Source organism: Gracilinanus agilis, chromosome 6 (assembly GCF_016433145.1).
Source record: "Gracilinanus agilis isolate LMUSP501 chromosome 6, AgileGrace, whole genome shotgun sequence".
Taxonomy (NCBI): domain Eukaryota; kingdom Metazoa; phylum Chordata; class Mammalia; order Didelphimorphia; family Didelphidae; genus Gracilinanus; species Gracilinanus agilis.
Window position 1 is genome coordinate 131653976 of NC_058135.1, and position 6000 is coordinate 131659975.

The 6000-nt window shown below is 44.0% G+C and overlaps 1 protein-coding gene across 1 annotated transcript in view; it reads right to left on the minus strand.

Moving 5' to 3' along the window:
- IL15 (interleukin 15) overlaps positions 1-4267 on the minus strand; it is a 180388-nt gene extending 176121 nt beyond the window's left edge. The window contains exon 1 of the mRNA XM_044680656.1: positions 4196-4267. The gene's annotated coding sequence lies outside the window, so the exon portion shown is untranslated. The remainder of the gene's footprint in view (positions 1-4195) is intronic.
- Positions 4268-6000: the final 1733 nt, after the last annotated feature.

A 6000-nucleotide genomic window follows, 5' to 3' on the forward strand; every position in this document is an offset into this window, starting at 1 on the left:
GCCAGCTGACAGATGCATACCACCTGATCATAAAGAAGATAAAATGAGAAGTGGGGCATTTTTTAAAGAGTATTGCCCTTAGAATCAGATAATCAGACATCTTGTATCAATATTGCCTGTTAAGTAGCTGAGTGATCTCAGAAAACCACTAAATGTTACTACACTTACATTTCATTTTCTATGTAATCCTCTGCCAACTCATTACCAAGAGAACTCGATGGACAAATAGGGCTACACATAGATATTACCCAATTAGGAGATTCGAACACATGCTGGCTAAAGTTTTGCCCAACTCTATGAGTCAAGAATCAACAAAGAATTTTAGAATAAGAAGGAATGTCCAATATATTTTAGTTCAATCCTACTAGAACCATAAACACCGTCACCAGTATCCTTGATAGGTGGTTGCCCCATTACCTTTTTTTTTTTTTAAAACCTTACCTTCTGTCTTAGAATCAATACTGTGTATTGTTCCAAGGCAGAAGAGTGGTAAGGGCTAGGGAATGGGGATTAAATGACTTGCCCAGGGACATACATCTAGGAAGTGTCTGAGGCCATATTTGAACCCAGGACCTCCCATCTCTAGGCCTGGCTCTCGATCCACTGAGCTGCCCAGCTGTGCCCCCTTTCCCCTATTACATATTATTTTTTAATTTTTATTTTGAATATTTTCCCATAGTTACATATTTCATGTTCTTTTCCTCTCCCCCCAACCCCCTCCTTAACCAATGCATAATTCCACTGGGTTTTACATGTATTATCTAATTTTTAAAGAATGTTTTTATTTTATTTTTCTCTAAATTACATGTAAGAAAATTTTAATCTTGCTTTTTATAATATTTTTTGAGTTTCAAATTCCCTCCCTCCTGATTCTCCCTGCTCCTTGAAAAGGCAAGCATTTTAAGAGAGATTATATATGTGCAGTGTGTTCTGTTCTCAAATCTAATCACCAAAAATGTAAACAACTCCACTTAACTCACAAGTTGGGAGGTCTGTGACCTATGTGTGCTAGAGTGAGTGACAAATCAGAATTTACTGACTGCCTCCTGGGAAGTCCTAAGAAAAGCATCTGTTGTGATTGGACATGTAAACTAAGAGGAAGGCATAGGAAGTCATGCAAAAGAAGCCCCTTTAAAAGAAAGTTCAGTGAGTTCAGCTTCTCTCTTCTTGTTTGTGTCTTAGATCTGAAGGACCACTTCTTGTTCATTGCTTGGACCTGGAGGAGCTCTAACTGGGACACTGAGATCTTGGTGAAACTGCACTTAAATCTTTCCCTTAGAACTATACACTAGTAGTTCGGGAGCCCCATGAGACAAATGTGCATATATATCCTGACTTCTGAAACCATGTGAATCTGTGTAATTTTCAAAAAAAAATTCCTAGTTATCATTTGAAATATAAGGTCTATGAATTTCAAATTACAACAATAATAATTTTCAGAGACAGAATGGAATCATAGCATTTATATGGATCATTTGATTCTCACAACAACCCCGTGAGATGGCTATTGTCCCCATTTTATGAATGAGGAAACTGAGGCTTAGACAATTTTAGTAACTTTTCCAGGTTCACACAATTAATAAGAATCTGAGGCAAGACTTAAACTCAGCGCCTCCTGACTCCAAGGGCAACATTTTCCACTGGACCACCTCTCTGCTTCTAAGGAAGTGGATAAAGTATACTGGATAAACAGCTGGCCCCAAAGTCAAGAAGACTTGGACTCAAAATCTGCCTCTGACACATACTATTTATATGATGGTGGTTCTTAGCTTCATGGGGAGTATGATCCCCTTTGGGAGTCTAGTGAATCCTATAGACTAATCCCTTCTCAGAATTCATAATTGAACAGAATGCTAAACTTCGTGTAAGGTTTAGATGGGGGGAGGGAACAGTGGATAATTTTCCCCCCATCCAGGATCAAGGAGATCCTAAAATCTATCCACAGGCCAGCCCTGGAGCCCAATGGAACAAGCTTTGAAGATGGGTATTAAGGGACCTGCTCCAAGCCTAAAGGATACAGAGAAAGCAATGATTTGCATAAGTAGAGGAATTTCTTTCCTACTGATTCTAGCAGTGAATCACTGCACCAAAAATCAAAAAAACAAAAAGCACTTAGAGGCGAATGTTTCCTGAGCAGACTTATTTCAATACTTCCTTACAAAGCAGCTATCTATTTATTGTTATGTTGATTAGTGGGGACCAACTCTTTGTGACCCCATTTGGAGTTTTCTTTGCAAAGATATTGGGGTGGTTTGTCATTTCCTTTTCCAGCTCATTTTGCAGATAAGGAAACTGAGGCAAATTAAACCAAGTGACTTGCCCAGATAAGTGTCTTTATTATTCCAATTTTAATGGCTACAGAAACAAGCAAAATGAATGGAAAGGGAACGTTCAGTGGTAAATACTTGACAGGTAACAAGTTAAGCATCACTCTCCCATACTATTAAAACTATCTCACAATCTATTTCCACTTCATCTCATAATCAAACTGTGTGACAAGTTTTTTAAACACTGAGTTTATTTATGTGCATACTAAAGCCAGTCAATTGGCAAGTATTAAGTGCTTACTATGTGCCAGGCACCATGCTAAATATAACCCCATTAGGGCCATGTATAAAGCAGGGAGAAAGAGAGACAGAAAAGTGGTCTTCATGCCTTAAAACAAATTCATTACATTCAGTGTTCTGGAGCAACTCACATCCTTCCAAATCTGCAAGGACAAGGGTTAAACCAATAATGCCAGCATTCGGGGTTAAAGATGTGAACAAACTTTAGGATAAAGATGCTGTCTAAATACAGTCCTCAGTATTTCTTCCCCAAAAGTGTTAGGCACTTCCTAAAATCACTTCATTTGTGATCGACAAACTTGCAAGAGATCTAAGTGACCAATTGGGTGGGCTGGAATTTATTAACTGCCTACTGTGTGCCAGGCACAGTGCTAAATGCTAGGAATAAGAAGACAAGCCAATCCCTGCTCTGAAAGAGCTCCAAGTCTAACTGGGAAGGTGAGAAGGAGGGGCTGGGCAGAAGTGGGGAAGACAAAATGCAAATAACTGTGTAGCAACAGAATACACACCGAAGATCATGGACAAACTAGAGATAATGACAGAGGGAAGCCACTAAGATTAAAAACTGGGAAAGGCTTCTTGGAGAAGGGGAGCCATCAGCTGAGGCTTGGAGGAAGAGGGATAGATACAGTTTCAGGTCACTGCTCTGTCCTGCTCACGTAAAGGGCTCTTTTTTGGAGGAATGTGTATCTGAATCACAGAAAATACGGGGAGCAGTTAACCTGGAAGAATAAACTAGGCAGGAGCCCCTCAAATACACAACGCACGCGTACCCCGGAGGAGGAGAAAAAGAAAGCAGCGGTTCCACACTTTCAGTAATGACAGAGATTTCTCAACTGCAAAAACTCGATGCTCAGTTTTGCATGCGTGATTTCTAAGAAAACCAGCGAATTCCCGACTTTGGCCCAGTGCTCCGCTCCCCTCCCCTCCCCCTTCCACCTGTGGACCTTCTTAGCCAAACTTCCAGAGAGCTGTTTCTCCCAGCCAGTGCTGGGGCCTTTCCCAATCCTAAACCTAAACAGAAGTGGGCAACAGACCTATGGCGGGGGGAGGGGGGGAGGGGGGGGCGCGACGGGGGTGGTGGAAAGAGGCAAGAAAGTGGAAGCAGACAGAGAAGGCAAAGGCTGGGGGCATAGGGAATTGGGGAGCAGCAAGGGAAGGAGCTTAGGAATCCCTTGAGGAAAGGCCAGATATCTGGGGGTGGGCCCGTTGGATAGAGGGTTCCAGTCTCAGTTTTTGCTACTCCCCAGATGTCTTGGTAATACTTGGCCAAGTATTGGGCAAATTACTACAGTTTTGGATCCCGCTTTTCTCTTCTGAGAAATCAGAATGTTGAATCCGTAAGGTCCTCGAGTAGCTCCGAATAGCATTAGAAGTCCGAATAGCAGGAGCTTCCGTCAATTAAGAGGCTGGGGGTGCCCCAACAGTCTAGCTAGGGCACTTCCGGGACAAGAGGAAAGAAACTGAAAAAGCTGCATGGGGCATGGCCCGGGTAACCTCCTGATAGGGTGTAGAGCTGGCAGACACCCAGATCCTGGAATAACTGAAGACACTAACCTTAAAGTAGCCGAAGCCACCTCCGCTCCACCTTCCCCCTCCCAAGCCAGAAACTCACAGGTCTCCCTTACCGCCATAGGGTCCTGGCTTGCAAGCAGGTTTTGGGGTGCGGCGAGGTTGTGGCGAGGAGCCGGAGCGGCGAACTTGAGAGCAGCCGCGCACGGCTCTGCGCCTACAGCAGCTTGAGGAAGCCTGTCCTACGCCTTCTCGGGTCACCAGGGCTTCCCCGGGCCTCCAGAGAAACCACCCTCCCTAATGCGAAAAAGAAAAGTGAAAGAGGAAAATGTCCACGAGCGGAGTGGCTCCAGGCTGGGAGGTAGCGCCCACTGGGGCGGTGGGAGTGGGGAGCGGATTGAGAGCGGCCCCTTTAGCATGCATGTGGCTCAGGTGTGGCAAGTTTCCCCAGGCTTCTGGTCAAGCCTGAAATTCCCCGTTGGGGCAAACGGATTCGGAGCAAGAAATCCCCAAGTTGCCTGCAACTCAGCTGCCACTTGCTGGGACGACTGTATCAAGGAGGGGGAGTGGGCGGAGGAGCCACCTGTCTGACAGGTGCCAATATCCAGCTGGCGGGGGACAGAGAGTTCGAGTCATTAGGAGCGTGTCCTTCACTAACCCCAGAACGAGGCAAGGGGTGAGAACCGAGCTAGAAGGGAAACTGAAAACTGGCTAGAAGGGAACAGAAGGGCAACTAGACTAGATAGCGCAGGGACTAGGGAGTGTGCAGGGATGGCTGCCTCAGCCCAGAGGTGGGCTGAGTGGGTTTTCTTGGGGAAAGCAGTGGAGGCAGGCACACCTGAACATCCCCAGGCTAGGTTGTCTGTAGGCTTGCTAACCACAATGAATCACAGAAACTTTCTGAACGTCAGGTTTCCACTCTAGGTGGAACCATTCCATGCTCTGCCCAGCGTTTGGAAAGCACAATGCCTGGCATATAGTGGAAGTGTAAAAAAACAAAGAAACGAAATTAACCTGCTGGATGTGTCAGGTGAATATGTATGGGGTCGGTCAAGGGGGATATTGGCTTGAGTGATGGACTGGGAGACAGGAAGATCTGAATTCAAATCCTGTCTCAGATGACTCTGGGCTAGTGACCAACACTAGGCAAATTACTTGTCCTCTCTGACTAGATTTGCTCATCTGTAAAACAGGGTTCATGATAGCACCTACCTCACAGGGTGATAGAAGAATCAAGCCAGGTAACATCTAAAAAGTTCTTTGCAAACTTTAAAGTGTTCTCTAAATGGTAGCTGTTGATACTGTGATGTTTTAATGACATGAGGTTCACCCACATGAGCTTTCACAGTAAAATGTGAGCTTGAGTGCAGGGTTGGCTTCAGTTTGTTCTCCCAGTATCCCATCTGCCTTCCACATCTGAGGTGCTTAATGAGGCACTTAATAAATATCCTTGAAATGAACCAAACAGCCATGGAGGCAGAGGAAGCTAGTTGTAAAAATAAATGAGTAGAGCAGAGAAATCAGATGTTGCAAATTCCGGCCTCAATACTTGCTTCCATTTGCATCCCCCAAATATTTAGTTCCAATTCATTTTCTTAATTAGAGAAAAAGCTGCCTTTTACATCTAGGTAAAGTTGCAGTTTGGGATTCTTTGGAATAGCAAAATGTTTGTAGCCCAAATTATCACAATAAACTCAGTGGTAGAAAAGTTTTCTAATCACATTTATTCCATTTTTATTTCCTACAGGCCATTTGGTCATCTGTAGAAAATCATAAACTCTGATGAGCAACTAGATAATTATTTTAAGACCAAAGACCAACATACGAATATTTTATACTTCTGGAGGCATGAATATATCTGAAAATACCCCAGGCTTATTAGCAAGACTAACAGAAGACTTCAGCCAGGAGATGACAAAAG